The sequence below is a fragment of the Mandrillus leucophaeus genome, unplaced genomic scaffold (assembly GCF_000951045.1).
Source record: "Mandrillus leucophaeus isolate KB7577 unplaced genomic scaffold, Mleu.le_1.0 Scaffold1262, whole genome shotgun sequence".
Lineage (NCBI taxonomy): Eukaryota > Metazoa > Chordata > Mammalia > Primates > Cercopithecidae > Mandrillus > Mandrillus leucophaeus.
Window position 1 is genome coordinate 174,393 of NW_012101010.1, and position 21,482 is coordinate 195,874.

General features: G+C 38.3%; 1 protein-coding gene across 1 annotated transcript in view; it reads right to left on the reverse strand.

Moving 5' to 3' along the window:
• LOC105533577 (protein furry homolog-like) overlaps nt 1-21,482 on the reverse strand; it is a gene marked incomplete at its 3' end in the record, with an annotated part of 196,171 nt that overhangs the window by 173,835 nt on the left and 854 nt on the right. The window lies entirely within an intron of this gene.

Sequence of the window (21,482 nt, forward strand, 5' to 3'; positions counted from 1 at the left end):
AAAAAAAAAAAAAAAAAGGCCAGGTTTGGTGGCTCATGCCATCAAATCCTAGCACTTTGGGAGGCCAAGGAAGAGAATTGCTTGAGCCCAGGAATTTGAAACCAGCCTGGGCAACACAGGGAGACCTCATCTCTACAAAAAATGAAAAATTAGCCAGGCCTGGTGGCACATGCCTGTAGTCCCAGCTACTCAGGAGGCCGAGGAGGGAAGAGCTGCTTGAGCCTGGGAGGTCAAGGCTGCAGTGAGCCAACCCTGCACCACCACACTCCAATCTAGGCAACAGAGCAAGACTTTCTCTCAAAAAAAAAAAAAAAAAAAAAAAATTAACTGGTAAACTTTTGTTTCTAATAATGTAGATTTTATTAAAACCAATTTCCATTAATTCCTTTAAGAGCACATTCCTCACTCAAATCACTCTCACAACACTGTCAGATATTGTTCCAGTCTAAAATGACCTCTATTTTGCCCTTCCTATGATACCTACTGTCTCTATCACTCACTCTGACACTAAGCCATCTGATGTTTGGTATTTGTTGCTTGTTAACTGTCTGATAAATCGCTAATTGTCTACAACTGGATCCTTCAGAGAAGTGACTCCTCTCATACTATTCTAACTTCACCACAACCAACATAGTGTTTATTAGAGGACATGCACTCAAATACTTACAGTAGTTTATATCACATATAATAAATCCAATAAAGAATTAAAATTGACAGGAGAAGTAGCTCATGCCTGTAATCTCAGCACTCTGAGAGGCGGAGGTGGGAAGTTTGCTTGAGCTCATTAGTTCAAGACCAGCCTAGGCAACACAGTGAGATCCTGTCTCTAAAAGAAATTTAAAAAGTCCCCAGGTGTGGTGGCACACACCTGTAGTCTAAGCTACTTGGGAAGCTGAAGTGGGAGGACTCCTCAAGCACAGGAGGTTGAGGCTACAGTGAGCCATAATTGCGCCACTGCGCTCCAGCCTGGGCTGCGGAGTGAGACTCTAAGGTAAAAATCATCTGATATCTCTGAAGACATTTAAGGTTGTCTGGTTCACCTGGGTGACTGTAGTGTGGTGACTAATAGGGAAAGCAGGCTCAAGCAGAGGACTCCCCAGGACAAGGCAGCTCTGTGCATATTTCAAGGTAGTGGGAAAGAAAAAGAAACAGAAAAGAACTGAAAATGAGAGGTGAAGAAAAATGTAAAAGAAACAGCCTTCTGGGGTTCAAGTGAAAAGAAAATGGACACCTTTTTCTCTGAAAAAGGGAAACTAGATGTGTTGTAGTAGACAAGGGTTAAGGTTAGCAGGTTGTTAAGAAATAAAATGTTTATTTAGCTACCAATATGTATGTCGTAGGCACTATAACAGTTTCCCATTGCTGCTGTAACAAATTACTACAAATGTAGTGGCTTTAAACAGCACACATGTATTATCTTACAGTTCTGGAGGTTGGAAGTTCAAAACAGGTCTCACAGCTAAATTCAAGATGTCGGCTAAGAATCCATTTTCTTGGCTTTAGAAGTTTAGAGGCTGCCCCACTTCCCTGACTCAGGGATGGCTGGCTGATTTTTTAAATTTATTTTTGTAAAATAAGGGCTCGCTGTGTTGCCCAGGCTGGTCTCAAACTCCTGGGCTCAAGTGATCTTCCCGCCTCGGCCTCCCAAAGTGCTGGGATTCCAGGTGTGAGCATCCCGCGTCTCATCTTGCTGGTTCTGACTCTTCTGCTTCCACTTTTCAGGACCCCTGTGATGACATTACGCCCTGCCAGTAATCCAGACTAACCCCTCATTACAAGGTCACCTGATGAGCAACTTTAATTTCATATCGTGCCTTCATTCCTTTTGCCATGGAACATAACATGCACAGGTTCTAGGGAGTAGAGTGTGGACATCTTTGGAGGGTTCTTATTCTGCCTAGCACAAGCACTATGTTATGTGCATCCTTTACATCTTATTTGATCCTCATAACTCTAAAGGAAATTTTTTTCTCATTTTATACATGTAGAATCTAAGGCTACCCATGTTATTTTTGGACACTTTAAATAACTTGACCTGAAGTACAATAGAATCAAGATTCAGAGACTGCACCCTTCATCAGTCTATTTCTGAAGCCCTCACTTTTTTTTTTTTTTTTTTTTTTGAGACAGAATCTCACTCTGTGGCCCAGGCTGGAGTGCAGTAGTGCAATCTCAGCTCACTGCAACCCTTTGCCTCCTGGGTTCAAGAGATTCTCGTGCCTCAACCTCCCAAGTATGGCTTGTGTATTAATTTTCACTTTACATTCTAATTGTTCTTTGCTATTATATAGAAATAAATTCATTTTACATTGATTTTATAATCCTGTGACCTTGCTAAATTCATTTATTCTAATCATTTTTTCTAGATTCTGAAGAATTTATTTTAGGGTTGTCTATATACACTATTACATCATCTGCAAATAAAGAGTTTTACTTCTTCTTTTCCAGTTCACATGCCTTGTATTTTTTTGTTTTTTTTTTTTTGTTTGTTTGTTTTTCTTGCCTTATTTGCAAGCACTAGAACCTCCAGGGCAATGTTGAATACTTTTAGAATAACCTTGTCTTATTCTTGACCTTAGGGGAAAATGTTGTCATTCATCATTAAGTATGATGTTAACTGCAGATTTGTTTGTTTATTTATTTATTTAGAGACAGACTCTTGCTCTGTCGCCCAGGCTGGAGTGCAATGGTGCCATCTCAGCTCACTGCAACCTCCACCTCCTGGATTCAAGTGATTCTTATGCCTCAGCCTCTCAAGTAGCTGGGACTACAGTCGTGCTGGGACTGATTACAGGCGCGAATCACCGCCCCCGGCCACCCCAGCCACCCTCACTACTCTCTGTTATTACTCTGTGTGTGTGTGTGTGTGTGTGTGTGTGTGTGTCTAAGAGAAAATAAAAATACACAAAAAGGATCTTCTTGCTTTCTACTTCAACCAAAACCACTTTCTCCTTTGTCTCCTGATATTTGAGATCTCTGTGCATAATTTTCTTTGAAAGAAAAATTTTACATTTCTACTTTTCACCATGCTATATTCCATGTAGGCTTTGGTGAATGAGAAGAGGCCATAAGTTAAGAAACAAGTGTAAAATTATATGAAAAGGTGACACAGATGTGACTATCCAACATATTTATATAAAATTGTGGGTGTATAATGGTGTTATATCAATGATTGATTATAATTGGTCCCACAAGATTATAATGAAGCTGAAAACTTCCAAAAGCCTAGTGACACTGTAGCCATAGTAACATTGAAGGGCAATGCACTACTCATGTGTCTGAGACGATGCTGATATAAACAAACCTCTGTATTGCCAGTCATATAAAAGTGTACAGTAATATCCTAGGCCCTCATATTCACTTCACCACTCACTGACTCACCCAGAACAACTTCTAGTCCTGTAAACTCCATTCATAAGTGCCCTATGTAGGTTTTTCAATCTTTTATGCCCCATGTTTACTGTACTTTTCTTTGTTTAGATACAAGAAAGTATCTAAACATAGAAAAGTATTTAAACAAGTATCTAAACATAGAAATACTTATTTGTTACAATTGCCTACAGTGTTCAGTACAGTAACATGTTGTAAAGGTTTGTAGCCTAGGAGCAAGAGACTATATCATACAGCCTAGATGTGTAGCAAACTGTACCATCTTGGTTTTGAGTAAGTACATTCTATGATGTTCGCACAATGATAGAAATCACTAAGGACACCTTTCTCAGAATGTATGCCCATTGTTAGGCGTATGGCTACATCTCTGCCCAAAGTGATGACAGGCAGTGGGGCCTGAGGGAAGTAATTAGGTTATGAGGGTAGAGCCCTCATGAATAGGATCAGTGCCCAAATCAGGAGAGGCAAGAGAGCTCACTAGCTCTGTTTCCACCAAGTGAGGATGCACAGAGAAGTCCAAAGTCTGCAACCTGGAGGAGGGTCCTCACCAGCATCCAACCATGCTGGCATGCAGATCTCAGACTCCCAGCTGCCAGAACTATGAGAAATTAATTTCTATTGTTTATGAACCATCCAGTCTATGGGATTTCGTTACTGCAGCCAGAACTGACAAAGACATTCCCCAAAGTTTAATATATTGCCCTCAAGATTACGAACATTTTAACATATCTTGACACATTGAGCCTATTGTTTTGCAGGATCCCATCAACCATATGTGAATGTATTAACATCCTTCTTAAAAAATGATTACTAGGGTAATATAACTGACTTCCAAGTGTCCCTTCTCCTCTAATAATGAACTCTTGTGTTGCTTCTTGGCCCATTCCTAAACACTTGGGTAACAATAAATTATACTTTTAATGTTCCTAAGGAAAGGTTACAGACACAGGATGGAAATCAGGGAGAGGGTATGTGACAGATGGCAGAAGCTTTGGTGTTGAAGTGATTTGGCAAATGTCTTTGATGTAACTTACGCCTCTAGAGGAGCCATTTTTAATCTTTCCTGTGTCCTGGGCCCTGCCCTGAGAATCTGATAAAAACCACAAACCTCTCACTGGAAAAATGCACATGAACACACACTAAAATTTTTCATACAACTTATTTTATTGGATTTTAAATTGATCACCATCACAGACCATATAAAACTAGTCTTTGCAAGAATTTTTGCATGTCTCATTTTTAGTTTTGTGCCAGAAGTTGCTCCATCCAGGAATAAAATCCAAGGTATACAATAAAACAAATCAAGCTTTAATTATTTTCAACAAAAATATACCAAAATAATGATGACTCTGGCTATATGACTTCTGGCACAAAAGCATGGTTCTAGGAAAAGACCCAACCTTTTATACTATTCTCCAGGGAAAGCTAGGAAAAACGCAGGTGTTAAACAGTGACAAGGCTCAGGTCCTAACAGTAAGGAAAGAATTATGTTGACTGAATTTGATGAGTGTTTCCCCAAACAACAATATTTTACATTTGTACATATTTGTAAAAAAAAAAAAAAAAAAAAGATACGGTTTCAGAAATTTTGGATAAACTTCAATACTTGGAGGCCAGGCAAGGTGGCTCATGCCTATAATTCCAAGCGCTTTGAGAGGCTGAGGCAGGAGGATTGCTTGAGGCCAGGAGTTTGAGACCAGGCTGGGCAGCTTACCAAGACTCTGTCTCTACAAAAAATGTAAAACTTACCTGGACATGATGACATGCAACTGCAGTCCCAGCTACTCGGGAGACTGAGGCAGGAAGATCGCTTGATCCCAGGAGTTCCAGGCTGCAGTGAGCTCTGTTCACACCGCTGTACTCCAGCCTGGGTGACAGAGTGAGACCTTGTCTCTTAAAAAAAAACTTGGAAAAAAAATCATACCAGATCTATGTTCCTAACACTTAATCATTCAAAATGTATTAAATTCAAAGTGGAGTACATGTACCCCTTAAAAGTAAGATGATCAAGGCAATGAGTAAAAAGAAAATCCTAGAAGATTACATGTATTTGTTATCTTAAAGTTAAAATTTGAGCTTTACTAAGGCCATATATGACAAGCTCACAGCTAAGGTCATACTAAACACTGAAGAGCTTAAACGTTTTCCTCTAAGATCAGCCAAGAAAAGGGTACCCACTCTTACTACTTCCATTTGACACGTACTAGAAGTCCATATAGGAAAGGCTGAAGTAAAACTGTATGTTTTTAAATTATATAATCTTATATATAGGAAACCCTAAAGATTCCACCAAAAAAAATTAAACTAACAAATGAATTCAGGCTGGACTTTGTGGCTCACACCTGTAATCCCAGCACTTTGCGTGTATGAGGCGGGTGGCTCACGTGAGGTGAGGCGTTCCAGATCGCCCTGGCCAATATGGTGAAACCCCGTCTCCACTAAAAATATAAAAATTAAGCTCGGCATGGTGGCAGGTGCCTGTAATCCCAGCTACTCAGGAGGCTGAAGCAGGCGAATAACTTGAACCCAGGAAGTGGAGGTTACAGTGAGCTGAGATTGTGCCACTTAACTCCAGCCTGGGCGACAGAGCAAGATTCCATCTCAAAAATAAACAAACAAATAAACAAACAAACAAATAAATAAAATAAAATAAATTCAGTTAAGTTGCAGGATACAAAATCAACAAACACAAATTAATTGAAGCCAGGCACAGTGGCTCACACCTGTAATCCAAGGACTTTAGGAGGTCAAGGCAGGAGGATCGCTTGAATCCAGGAATTCAAGACCAGCCTGTACAACAAAGTGAGACCTTATCTCTACAAAAAATCAAAAGGTTAGCCGGGTATGATGGTGTGTGCCTATAGTCCCAGCTACATGAGAGGCTGACACAGGAGGATCACTTGAGCCCAGGAGGTCAAGGCTCCGGTGAGCCATGATCATGCCACTGTGCTACAGTCTGAACAACAGAGTGAGACCCTGTTTCAAAAAAAAATATAAAAAAAAAAATTAACTGCATTTCTATACATTAACAATGAACTATCTGTAAAAGAAAACAATCCTATTTACAACATCAAAAAGAATAAAATACTTAGGAATAAATTTAAACAAGGAAGGGATAGAGATGTACATGAAAGAAATTGAAGATGACACAAATACACAGAAAAATATCCCATGTTAATGAATTGAAAGAATATTATTTTGTAAAAATGTCCATACTACTAAAAGCAATCTATAGATTTGGGGTAATCCCTATTAAAGTTCCAATGGCATTTTTCACAGAAATAGGAAAAACAATTTTTTTTGTCCCCAGAGCATGATGGAGTCTTGCTCTGTTGCCCAGGCTGGAGTGCAGTGGCACCATCTCGGCTCACTGGAACCTCCACCCCCTGGGTTCAAGCAATTCTCCTGCCTCAGCTTCCCGAGTAGCTGGGATTACAGGCGCACACCACCATGCCCGGCTAATTTTTGTATTTTTTAGTAGAGACAGGGTTTCACCATGTTGGCCAAGCTGCTCTTGAACTCCTGACCTCGTGATCCCCCCACCTCAGCCTCCCAAAGTGCTGGGATTACAGGCGTGAGCCACCATGCTCAGCCAGGAAAAGGAATTCTAAAATTCATATGGAACCACAAAGGGCCCCAAATAGCTAAAGCAATCTTGACCAAAAACAACAAAACTGAAGGTATCACACTTCCTAATTCTGAACCACATTACAAAGCTATAGCAATCAAAGCAGTATGGGATTGGCATAAAAACAGGTAGAGACCAATAGAACAAAATAGCCCAGAAATAAACCCATAAATATACAGTAAACTAATTTTCAACAAAGGTGCCAAAAATATACAAGGGGGAAAGGACAGTCTCCTCAATAATGGTTCGGGGAAACTGGATAGTTACATGCAGAAGAATGAAATTGGATCCTTATGTTACACATACACATATATCAATTCAAAATGGATTAAAGACTTAAACATAAGACCTGAAACCATAAAACTACTAGAAAAAGCATAGGGGGGAAGCTCCATGACACTGGTCTTGGCAATGATTTCTTTTTTTTTTTTTTGGATTTGACACCAAAAACAAAGGCAACAAAGCAAAACAAGTGGGACTATGTCAAACTAACAAGTTTCTGCACAACTAAGGAAACAACAAAATGAAAAGACCCCAAAATGGGAGAAAATATTTACAAACCATATATCCAAACCGAGGTTAATTTTTCGGAATATATAAGGAATTCATACAACTCAATAACAACAGTAAAAAAGCCCAATTTAAAAATGGGCAAGGTACAGAATAGGTATTTTTCCAAAGGAAGACATACAAAAACCACAATGAGGTATCTCACATCCAGAATGGCTACTACCAAAAAGACAAACTATAACAAGTGTTGGTGAGGATGTGGAGAAAAGGGAATACTTGCATACGTTGGTGGGAATGTAAATTCACACAGTCATCTTGGAAAACAGTGTGGAGGTTCCTCAAAAAATTAAAAATATAATTGCCAAATGATCCAGCAATTCCACTACTGTGTATATATCCAAACTAAATAATATCACAATCTCAGAGAATTATCTGTACCACCATGTTCATTGTGGCATTATTCACAATAGCCATAATGTGCTGTTGTGAGTTTGGTTTGTGAGGAACTATACACAATGGCTACAATCTCTGTTCCCTGAGAAGCGGCAGGGGCTAGTCAGAGTCCACACTCCTGAGACTTTTACCTTTCTTCAGGACACAAATAAAAGAGGTCAGATGATGACAGCTGTTTCCTTAACAGCCAGGTTGTTAAAGAAAAAATCAGTGACTTTTGGGGACATGCCAGTATACTTCACTAAGTAGAATGGGCAAGCCTGTTGCCTACTCAGAGGACCTTGTACAGGGATGTGATGCAGGAGGGCTTTGAGGCTGTTGGCCTTCCCAACATCACCCACCTCCAACCAGCTCCGATATCTCAGCTAGAGCAAGGCAAAGAGCCATGGTCCACGCAGCTACAGGGGGCCTTGAATAGGAGGAACCGAGAACAGGCTCACAGGATGCATCTCAAAAACCAAGAAGATTTACCTACTCAACTGAAACAATATCACATACAATACAATTTAAATTCCTCAAAATCATCAGTGCTAGGAAGTCAGAACAAAGGCTTCATTCTTTTTTCTTTTTTTTGTCAAGACATTCACCAAGTAGTACAAAGGCTTAATTCTTTACCTTTAAATACCAGTTTTCAAAGTAAGGAGTTGATTTAAGAGTCACCTTAAATGATGTCAAATGAGCATTTTCTTCTGTAGATTCATGGATTTCCATAGATTTAATGTTTTTCAATTAATTAAAATTATGTATCTGGATGTTAAAAAAAGATCAATGGATAAAGAAATCATAATATATATCTATCTATTATATATATAATATATTTTATATATATCTCCACTGTATTAGTCTGTTCTCACACTGCTAGAAGACATACCTGAGACTGGGTAATTTACAGAGAAGAGAGATTTAAGGCTCGTAATTCTGCGAGCTGTACAGGTTTCTGCTTCCAGGTAAGCCTTAGGAAACTTACAATCACGGCAGAAGGTGAAGAGGAAGCACGCACAGCCTTCACATGGTCAGCAGCAAAGAGAGAGGGAAGGGGGATGTGCTACACACTTTCAAATGACGAATGACGACACTCATTCACTATCATAAGAAGAACAAAGGGGAAATCCGACCCCACAATCCAATCACCTCAAACCAAGTCCCTCCCCCAACACTGGGGATTACAATGCGACATGAGATTTGGGTGGGGACACAGAGCCAAACCATATCATGCACACACACACAACAGATTATTATTCAGCCTTAAAAAAGAAGAACATCTTGTCATTTGCAACAACATGGATGAACCTGGAGGACATTATGCTAAGTAAAATAAATCAAACACAAAAAGACAAATACTGCATGATTTCACTAATACATGGAATCTAAAATTTAAAAAGCCAAACTCAGAGTAACAGAGTAGAATGGTGTTACCGGAACCGGTGGGTGGGAGAAAAGGGGAAATATTTGTGAACAGGTGCAAACTTTCCGTTTATAAGATGAGCAAGTTTTGAAAACCTAATGGACAGCATGAGTTTTCTCATCTTGGGTGATGGGAAGCAGTGTGGTAGTGGTGGCAGCAGTAGAGGCTTCTTCACCCAACTTCCTAATCCTGGATTGCAGCTACGGGTCCATTCTCCAGTCTCTAGAGTATCCAGAGGCAAGGACAGCAACAGCACAAGCTCCAGATTCCAGCACGGCCCCAGCGGTGCCCTCAGAGCTCTCCTTGTGGGTAACCTCTGATTGATTTGGAGTCAAATGTGGCAGTCCACCTTAAAACCTGCTGCTTGGCCCTTCTAATAATTCAGTAAGCACCTAATACCTTGCATTAAACCTCTTCTAGCTTAAAATACTCAGGGGGGTTTATTTTCCTGACAATGAATACAGTACATAAATGTTTCCTAAAGGAAAGGTGGCAGCTGCACACCCTCAGGGATGGCTTGTGATGTCCTCTCATTCGTTCCCTTCTGGTATACTGCAACACATTGCAGCTTACGGGTGCCCAACTAAGTAGATTTGCAGATCTCATTTGAATTATCACAGCACTCACAAATGGACAAATGGATCCTTAAAAGATTTTTACAAAGAAGGACATATTATGCATATTATTAATACATCAAAAATAAAGAAAAAAATACAAGCAAGCAGAACGAAAACGGCAGAGCTGGCAATTGCTCTGTTACCAATATTAGTGCTTTATCAAAAATTATAAGGTAAAAAAGTGATTATTTTGTAAAACATAAAACTTTCAGAAGAAAACAGGCGAAAATCTTCAGGACCTAGGACTGGCTGAAGAGTCCATAGACTTGACACAAAAAGTACAATTCGGTCGGTTGTAGTAGCTCACATCTGTAATCCAAGCACTTCGGGAGGCCAAGGCAGGCAGATTACAAGGTCAGGAGTTCGAGACTAGCCTGACCAACATGGTGAAACACTGTTTCTACTAAAAATACAAAAATTAGCTGGGTGTGGTGGCGGGCGCCTGTAATCCCAGCTACTCAGGAGGCTGAGGCAGGAGAATCACTTGAACCCGGGAGGCGGAGGTTGAACGAATCATTGCACTCCAGCCTGGGCGACACAGTGAGACTCTGTCTCAAAAAAAAAAAAAAAAGGTACAATTCGTAAAAGAAAAAAATTGATTAATGCATTACATGGCTCAGCACAGTGGCTCACACCTGTAATCACAACACTTTGGGAGGCTGAGGCAGGAAGACTGCTTGAAGCCAGGAGTTCAAGACCAGCCTGGACAACACAGCGAGGCCCTGTCTCTACCAAAAACAAAAACAAAATTAGCTGGGCATGGTGGTGGTGCAGGCCTGTAGTCTCAGCTACTCTGGAGGTTGAGGTGGGAAGATCACTTGACAGGAGGTAGAGGCTGCAGTGAACCATGATTGTACCACTGCAGTCCAGCCTGAGTAACAGAGTTAGACCCTGTTTCAAAAAAAATAAATAACAGATGACTATATGAAAATGCAAAAGTTTTGTTCTGTGAAAGATCTATTAAGAGGATAAAAAGACAAGTTTCAGATGCAGAGAAAATGTTTACACACCACATAACTGGCAAAGAACTTCTACCTAGAATATATAAAGAATCCTCAAAACTCTACACTAAAAAACAATCCCATTTGCCCCTTAGGGAAACAGTTAATTTAGGGAAAGGCATATTAAAACCACAGTATTATCACTACAATACTATTAGAACCGTTAAAATATACAATAATGATAATATGAAATGCTGGAAAGGATATAGAGAAACTTTAATACGAAATGTAACTTTCCATTTATTGCTGGTGAAAACACATAGCCACTTTGGAAAATAGTCTGGCAGTTTCTTACATAACTAAACATACACTTACAATATGACCCAGCAATTGCACTCTTGGTCATTCATCCCAGACAAATGAAAACCTAAAAACTGTACATAAATATTCCCAGCAGCTTTGTAGTTAACGGCCAAAACCTGGAAATAGCTCTTATGTTCTTCAGCAGGTGAAGAGTTAAACTACGTACTGTGCTACCTTCATACAATAAATACTACTCAGCAATAAGAAGAAATGAGCTATTGCGTGAGATAGGTTGGGTGGTTTTCTAGGACTTTATACTGAGTGAAAAAGTCAATCGCAAAAGGTTACATACAGTATGATTCCATTTATGAGACATTCTCAAAATGACAGAGTAAAAAGAAAATTAGTGGCTGCCAGTAAATAGGGAAAAGGAGGTAGGAGGGAACCTTGCGCTTCATAAGGGAGTTTCTTGGCAGTGGTGGTTCTATATCTTGACTGTGGTGATGGCAGTGATACAACTCTACCTGTACATACGCATCTAAAGGCATCTACAAAAATTTTATCAAATTGCACAGAACTGTACACACGCATATACATATAAGTGAGCGCATTAAAAACATGAAATCTGAATATTAACAATATTGTATCAGTTTCCTAGTCTAAGGTTATTAATATGTTATCTTACGTAAGATGTTACAACTGGGAGAAGCTGAAAGAAGGTGACACAGGACTCCCTGTACTATTCTCACAACTTCCCATGAGTTGATAAATACTTCAGATAAAAAAAAAAATTTCTTTTAAGTGGTGACATTCAATCACATTTTTCTTATTTTACAAATTACTAATATTTTAAGTGGGATCAAAAACATGGAACTAACACATTTTAAATTATTCAAAAATGTTTTTCATCCTTATCACATTGTTTTTTGTTAATGTCTTTTTTTTTTTTTTTTTTGAGATGGAATTTTGCTCTCGTTGCCCAGGGTGGAGTGCAATGGTACAATCTCAGCTGACCGCAACCTCCACCTCCCAGGTTCAAGCAATTCTCCTGCCTCAGCCTCCTGAGTAGCTGGGATTACAGGCATGTGCTACCACGTCTGGCTAATTTTGCATTTTTAGTAGAGACAGGGTTTCTCCACGTTGGTCGGGCTGGTCTCGAACTCCCAACCTCAGGTGATCTGCCCACCTTGGCCTCCCAAAGTGCTGGAATTACAGGTGTGAGCCACCACGCCTGGGTTAATGTCTTATTATGAGCATAATTTATAGTATCTAGTTTACAATAAATAAGCATACACATACTGGGAATGAAGACTCAATTTTTTATACTGCCGAAATAAAATTTTTGCAGACCTCTGTTACAGAGGCTACAAAATTCCAAACTACTATCCACCCCTTAAAATTTTTACTTGGGGAAGAACATTAGAACAGGAAAAATGTTAGAACAAGAAAAATACTAAACTAACAATCAAAAGCACAATTATTTTTTTTGTTCGTTTTTTGTTATTTCCTTTCAAATCTACATCTGCAGAAAAAAAACAATTCTAAACAAGTCACAACCTCATTCTCATCTATAAAATGCAGAAATTCTACTGTATGATTCCTAAGGACATTCTAGCTCCAAAAACATTAACTCTAAGGCAGGAAAAAGTGAAACAATGAAAAAATGCATGACAAACTATAACTAGTATTTATTGAAAGTATATTAAGGGCTCAGAAGTGTCAGGAATATTACATACAAAACGTGGTCTAAATTCTATCAACACAAATACAGAAAAAGGCATCTATAAAGATAATTTTACCTCAAAGAAAACAGATTAAGATCCAGTTTAAATAAAAATATTTAAGTAATAGACACATCTGGCTATTTTACATGCAATCTCATAGTGCTTTAAGACTTTTAATTTCTGCTTTTTGAATTATATTGTAACAAACAATATACCAGTACATCTAGGTATCCTGGTATACACGCTTAGGGTTTTGATGGTTCTTACAAGAAGTAGACTAGCAAGTCATTCTAACAGGAAAAACAGTTCTTCTCCATCCACTTGGTTAGATGTAACAAGACAATTTTTAAAGGTTCATTATTCAGAGGAAGTTAACCACCCACAAGGTAGTATCTACCATCCTGTTAATACCACCCTCGGCTATACAGAAGCATCACTTAGCCAAAACAGAGTCAAAAACCAGAAAAAAGGCACAAGTCCTCTAAGCAGTAAAAAACAAGTCCCTAGCACTAAAGCTCCATGCACAGGAAGTCTTTTGGTTCCTCACCCAGAGGAACATGCCGTCATTTTTATCCACCATTCAACAAGTACTGTATTGGGTTCTGTTCCCACAGTATACCGAAAAACATTGAATTAGAAAGAGGAGACTACTATGGGCAGGCATAATGAGAGCAAACAAAATGAGAGCAAACAAAGAGATAACAGTTAACAATAAAGTAATAAGCAAATCAACCCCCAAAAGCAGACACGATTTAGAAAGGAATGGTTTCACCAACACACAAACAAAATATGATTGTCTGTATATTGCTGGCTGAGTACACTAATTGGCTGAAGTTCCTTTTGCAAATAAATTATTGTGAGTTCACTGACATCCCAGACATACGAATGTCACTATATCTATTGACTACTTAATAAGTAAGGTGATAAGTATTAATAATGGATATGTACCATCTTTTAAGATAGGAGGATGCAGGTTATATTTTGAGAATTTTCTGTAATTGTTTCCATTAACTATACTTTATACTTTTATAGGTTAGCAAGTCTTTGTCTTTTTAAGATTATTTTGAATGACTATTTTTGATAGTCATTCACTTGATAGTCACATGAGCCCTGCTGGTAGAGGCAACAGTGAGCCGTGATTACACCACGGCACTCCAGCCTGGGCAACAGAGCAAGACTCTATGTCAAAAAAATAAATAAACGCCTTTCTAAACTTGGATCTACATACATCAAGGGAGGATGTATTTGAATCTACTCAAAGTATTTATACACATTGAGAGGGATCAAGTTACACAGGAATGTACATTTATTAAGATGTACATTCACCAAACTAATATTTTTAACCAGTATTATAGATGGCAAAACCCATCTTAAGTTCTAAAATGGAAAAATAAAATTACAAATTATCTTTCCAGCATTCTTTACTATTGAATTAAATTAAATCACATCTGAAGCTTACCCTGAAATGAAGAGACCTACCAAAAAAAAAAAAGAAGAACAAAATGAGGAATTCCGAGAAGTGTAAATATTACACTGAAATTCGTTCAGGCAACAAAGAACATACAAATGGTTTATATCCTAAAAAGCAAGGCTGCACTGCAGTAAGTAAACAAATTAATGTTCCTTTTTCATCAACTTTCAGATGTTCTTAACAACAACACTTTAACCTTTCTGAAGCATGGACGCTGAAACAGAGGTGTATCTTACAACTACTGTCATCCAATGGCAGGACATAGTTGGTGAAAACGTTTGGGTGATCCCTCCTGGAAAGATCAAGAAAGCACCAGCATCAAAGTGTCTTAGGTTTGATCAAAAATAGTCACTCAAAATAGTCTTAAAAAAAGACAAAGAAATGATCAGAAGCCTATAAAAGTATAATCAACAGAGACAACTACAGAAATTTCTCGAAATGTAAACTGCATCCTCCTACCTTAAAAGAGAGTACATATAAATTACTTATCACACTCCTTAGCAAGTAGTCAACAGATTTAGCTATTATTATTATAAGATGGATGATAAAGACTAGTCAAGCTGATGAAAATATCTGCTGATCATAGTGATCAGCCAATCAATAAGCACTTCTTAAGGGTCTACCAGGTCACCAGCAATACGCAAGAGTATTACAAATCCATCATGATCAATCTAAGAAGGACTATTTTTTAACCAGTAAGGGGAAATGTCACATCACATTCATCAACGATTAGAACTAAGTACTCTTAACTTCCTTTAAAGTATTGCCCTTTATTTGAGTCCAGTCTACAGAACTTGAAACCTAAATTGTTTACTTGAAGAGAGTCATCAAATGATTATGTTAGTATAAGGAAGTGTTACCAGAATCAGTCTAATCATTTTCATAGGGAAAAAAAGAAATCTTTTCCTATTATTCTCCAGGCTTAAGTAGAATAACGATGGGTTAAATTTTCTCTTAAAACCTTTCTACGGTGGCTCATGCCTGTATTTCCAGCACTTTGGGAGGCTAAGGCAGGCAGATGGCTTCAGCCTAGGAGTTCAAGATCAGCCTAGGCAACACGGCAAGATCCTCTTTCTACAAAAAATAGCCGGGTGTGGTGGTACATGCCTGTGGTTCCAGCTACTCAGGGGACTGAGGTGAGAGGATCACTTGAGCCCAGCTGGTAGAGGCTACAGTGAGCCATGATTGTGCCACTGCACTCCAGCCTGGGAAACAGAGTGAGACACTGTATCAAATAAATACATAAATAAGTACCTTTCTAAACTTGGAGCTACCCACATCAAGGAATGATGTACTTGAATCTATTCACAATACTTATACACATTGAGAGGGAACAAGTTACACAGGAATGTACATTTAATAAAATGTTACTTTTTATTTATATAGAATGTCCAAAATAGGCAAATGTATAAACAAAGAATATAGATCAGTGGTTGCCTAGGGCTGGGGATGGGGTGGGGATGGGATGAAAAAGTTCTAAAATTAATTGAGATTATGGTACACAAATATACTAAACACCACTGAATTGTACCTTTTTAATAGGTAAATTATATGGCATATGAATTATATTTCAAAAAGCTGTCACTTTAAAATTCTAACTCTTCACAACACTTAAATCAAAACTGCTGCATTATGGTCAAATTCCACAGGACCTACTACCCCTCTGTCAGACATTATTCCTGGCCCAGCTGACGCCATCACTGACAGTGTTACATGGTCCCTTTCTTAACACTCCAATCTTTCCCCTACAAATATAAAGATTGAATGGGGGAAGGAGGGTGGTGGGGGTCTACTTTGTCAAAGTTAAACATATTTCACATTGAATTTTAATACAAATAATTTTTTTTTTTTTTTTTGGGAAATGGACTCTTGCCCTGTCACCTAGGCTGAAGCGCAGTGGCGTGATCTTGGCTCACTGTAACTTCCGCCTCCTGGGTTCAAGCAATTATCTTGCCTTAGACTCCAGAGTACCTGGGACTACAGGTGTGTGCCACCACACCCGGCTAATTTTTTGTATTTTAAGTAGAGACGGGGTTTCACTATGTTGGCCAGGCTGGTCTCGAACTCCTGACCTCAGTGATCCGCCCACCTCGGTGTCCCAAAGTGCTGGGACTACAGGTGTGAGCCACCATGTCCAGCCAATGATTTTTCATAACAAAAAGCACAAATCCTGGTAAAGACATCTATTTATTATAGCATTTTGAGCTTAAAAGAATGTATTACTACTATGTCAACAAAATATGAGTTATTTGCTAGGATACCAATGTAGTCTCACAATATTCTTTGAAATGCATGATTTCTGTAAAGCATAAGGAAAGACACAACTACGTTTGCAGAATTTCAGAAATATTTTGCCCCACAGCAACAGCAGTGTTTGCAATCCCAAAAAACAATTCTAAGCTAACAAGTTTAATTCAACAGGTTCCATGGACCTTAACCCACCTCCATGGAAGACCAGGTTTGTGTGCTAGGCTATTTTGGAACAGGCTATGCAGAACAATAAACAAATGAGTGAATAATAAGTTCACCAAAGGGTGCACTTCATCTAAGCTACCTTTAATCCACATGTTCCACTCTGCACTGGTCTATTTAAGGTTCCTGCTCAGAGGAGCTCGTAACTTGTGACAGAGACAAACTTAATCTTACCCTCAATGCCTAGCATGGTACACACTATAAGTGCAGTTCTCAAAAGTCTTCTAAATGAAAGGAGATTTTTTTTTTCAGCTGATTAGGCTGCCTGGCTGCTTACAGCTGGGTTTTCTATTTAGGATTCTTTGGAAACCCTTTCTGCCCTCTGGGGTAGCTTAAAGAAGCACGTGGAACAACAGACTCTTCTCACTTACTTTACCAGCCTAAACTGTAGCCCCCTTTTTATAATTAGCAACCTAACGTTTGAGTGATTCCACCATGAACAAATCTATATTTCTCCTTGGGCTAATATGAGGAGTGCCTGCTGGGAGTCTCAAAGCAATTTTTAATCCTCTCTCTCAAGAAGAAGAAGAAGAATCAAGAAATGAGAAGAAATTAAAGTGTGTATTCCAAAAATATTCTGGGGTAAACTGTTCAGGCACACAGGTTTTGATCAATTTTTGCAAAGATTATGAAGTCTACATTTTGAACACAAACATACTAGTGGCAGCCTTGTATCCTAAGAAAAGGTAAAAGGAATCGGAATTACTAGTCCTGGAGAAATTATTTTTAAAGGTAAGTATATAAAAAATGATTAGTTTTCTCCACTCCCAATAAACATAATTTACTAACTAAAATTTGCAAACATGAGAGACAGTTTAAGACAGTCCTACACAGAGGTTTAAAAAAAAAAAAAGAAAAAAAGAAAAGGAAAAAAACCTGAAAGAATAAACAACCATTAACAATGTTACAATGTGATAGGAGCAGTGTTATGTGACACTTTTCATTTCTTTTTCTTTTTAAAAACAGAGTCAGAGTCTCCCTATGTTGCCCAGACAGCTCTTCAACTCCTGGGCCCAAGCCATCTTCCTGCCTCAGCCTCCCAAAGTGCTGGGATTACAGGTGTGAGCCACCATGCCTAGCCACTTTTAATTTTGAAATTATGCATTTCTTTCATATTAATATTTTACAACGAGCATGTGAAACTTTGATAAGGAAAAACGTTTTCTCCTTTAAACACATACACACTTTCCCCCAAATAGAACTAAATTTAAACTTCTTTACAGTAAGTGATTTTCCAGAATACTGGTGAGCTATTAAAACTGCCCAAGTACTTTAGGCAACAGTAAAAATGAAACGGCTCTAACTTCTGTTAATTTTAGCAAACTCCACAATCTAATAAAGGAAATATACACACAGCCATACTGTAAGTCAGACCATGGCTTGTACTGTAAGAGGATTTTACAGGAGTAAAAACAAAGAACAATCACTTGGGATTAAGAGAACAGAGGAAGAGCTTGCAGACAAGGTGACATCTGAGCAGGGCCAGATGGATGATCCCTGTCACTATGTAACAACAGTTGAAATTCAGAGCACATACTGTATCTCCCCAAAATATTTTATACATAAAAATAGCTCTAGTAGAGAACATAAACCCAGTCTACTCCCAAAACTGCTTTATTAAAAAATGTATTTAAAAACATATTCTAAAATCTGCTAAACCCATGAAAACTTGTCCACTTCAATCATTTCAATTACATGAATCCTGTGTCACTGTTACTTTGTACTTGTTACTGCACTGACATACCCACTGTCTTTTTCCTAAGAATCTTAATGTTGCACCTTCTCACTAAACTGTATACATCTGATTTGCTGGCTCTGGGTCTAATTAAAAAAAAAAAAAAAAACTATTGAGAGCAAGACTGTCATCCAGTTATACTTTATCTCCAGAAATACTCTGTCATCAGTTTCTACTTTACATAGTATCGTTTAAATAAAAGTATACTCAAAAGATGTTATTGAGTATTCTACTTTACATAGTATCGTTTAAATAAAAGTATACTCAAAAGATGTTATTGAGTATTCTACTTTACATAGTACCGTTTAAATAAAAGTATACTCAACAGATGTTATTGAGTATTCTACTTTACATAGTACCGTTTAAATGAAAGTATACTCAACAGATGTTATTGACAGATACAACCAAGTTCTGAATAATTGTCACAATGTGTTCACCATCACAAAAGATGTCTGTGGAACAGATATTATAAACAAATCACAATTTTGTTCACAAAATTCTTTGTTATAAAAAAAAAACAAAGAACCTCTAGATTGACATATCTTCCCCCAACAGTAAGCCAATTGTTGGCCTTTAGTATAAAATCTTCCGAAAGGTGTTTATTTAAAAAATTAAATAACTGAAGCGGCCTTTACAGGACATTACTTTTTTCTGTCACAAAGACCTAAAATAACACATTTACTGGGTACTAAAAAGGTCCGAGGTGATGCAGTGAATCTGTACAGAAATGGAGGATAATCCTAGCTCCCAAAGATCTCAAGAAACAGTTCATAACTCAAGAAATGTGTTCATATCAATGACACAAGAATCTGTACAAACAGGGCTTGTTAAATTTCCCCCAGTTTATGACCATTAGATCTCCTTTGTTCAATCATACTTCTCCCATGACTGTCCACTTTGCATCAAACCTAGCATAAAAATACGCACATTTGACCATTTCTTTGGGTCTTCCTTTCCCCATGAAGTCTCCTACGTCATATAAAACTTACGAAATAAACTTGCATGCTTTTTCTCCTGTTAAAAAAAAAAAAAGAAATGTGTTCATATAAAACAATGTGTTTAAAACAATGTAGAAAGCACAAAAGAGGAAAAAGTCTTTTTCAGGAAATACAGTCTAGATATTTCAAAGATAATTATTTCTGAATGTTTTATTTATATGTGCTCTTTTAAAAGTTGAGAAATTCTTTTATTGTTTAAATAAATTAGTAAGTAAACAAAAACAGACTTTAAAAAACTTGGTTTAACCGTCTACTTACTATGAGATGGGAAGGAAGATTATGCCTAGCTGCTTGCCTGATATCCTTATCACAGAAATGGATCAAAGAAAAAAATAGAAAAGAAGGAATATTAGGTGAAACAATTCCAGATACCATCAAGATTACTACAAACGGCCAAGCACGGTGGATTAGTCTGTAATCCCAGCAGTTTGAGAGGCCAAAGCAGAAGGATCGCTTGAGGCCAGAGTTGGAGACTAGCCGTCTATAATAAAAAATTAAAAGGTGAAACCACCATCTCTACAAAAAATAAAAATTTTAGCTAGGCGCAGTCGTGCCCACCTGTAGTCCCGGCTACTACAGAGTCTGGGGTAGGATGATCACTTGAACCCAAAGAATTTGTTTTTGTGTGTCTTCATTTCCTAAATTCTGTGAGAAGAATAGATTTTTCTTTCAAACATTATCTGATATTGGCCTTCAACTTCCCAAGTAGTTTCTCTATTGTTACTGCTGAGCCTATGAATTTACAATGTTCCACACCACTCGGAAGCTACTAGACAGCAAATTAATCGATGAACACTTTAAAAAGTTGGATTGCTTTAATCAAAAAAAAAAAAAAACTGGGTCACATGTTTCAACAAAATTCCCTCTTTTAGAGAACTAATTTTACAAAATAATTCAGAGTGTAAGAAAAGACACGATGGAATGCTATTTTTGATAATGAGTAGCAGAAAAAAGACCAGAGAATAACACACCCACTGCTACTTTGTTTATACGGTTGTAACTTGCACATGCAAGTACTCGACAAAGTATTGCACAAGGAGAAACTGTCAAAAATGAATGCTTATGAAAACATTCTTCACTAAGGCCTCTAACAAGGAATGTGCTATCTCTGATTTCCTCAGCAAGTATTGACAGGTTAAGCAGAGTGATAATACTCAAGATGAAAAGACGTCTTATACTAGTTTTATCAATAGTAAAAGCTGTTGGTACTAACTATAATGCCTATAAATTCAGTAGCAGAATCAACTTTACAGACGATATCTCCTAGGCAGCATAGCATTTTATAAAACCAACCTTATTTCCATCAAAACCCCTTTCCCCCCGCAATCCGACAGACCCCGGCAACCTATTTTGCTGTGTCTTTTTTCCCCAACCCTTGCAAAAGAACGCCAGCCAGTGAATCGAGGTAATATTTTCTGCAGTTCAAAGGTAAGGGCAAATTCAGCTCTACTAAGAACTCTTGTTCCTCACCAGCACACACCCTAACGCCCCCCCGCCCCCAGCTTTTTTCTTTTCAAATCTTGGCCTAGGAAAGATTAATGCAACCATATCATTGCAAATCCATAAAAACGCGATTTCAGGTGGCGAGGAACGAAACTAGGATGGCAGGAAATACCAGCAGCAATCAATCATTTCGCCCTAGAAACCAGCCTCTCCAGAACGCAGGAAACCAGGCTATGCCCAAAGAACCTGCCGCCCGGAAGCAACAACTTCCATCAAACGGCAAAGAAAAGTTGTAAAGAGCTCAGCGCCCAGGCACCCTGCCCGGTGCCGAGACTGAGAGCAGCAGGCACTCCACAGGCCGAGTCAGCTCGCGGGCGGTGGCCGCAGGGCTG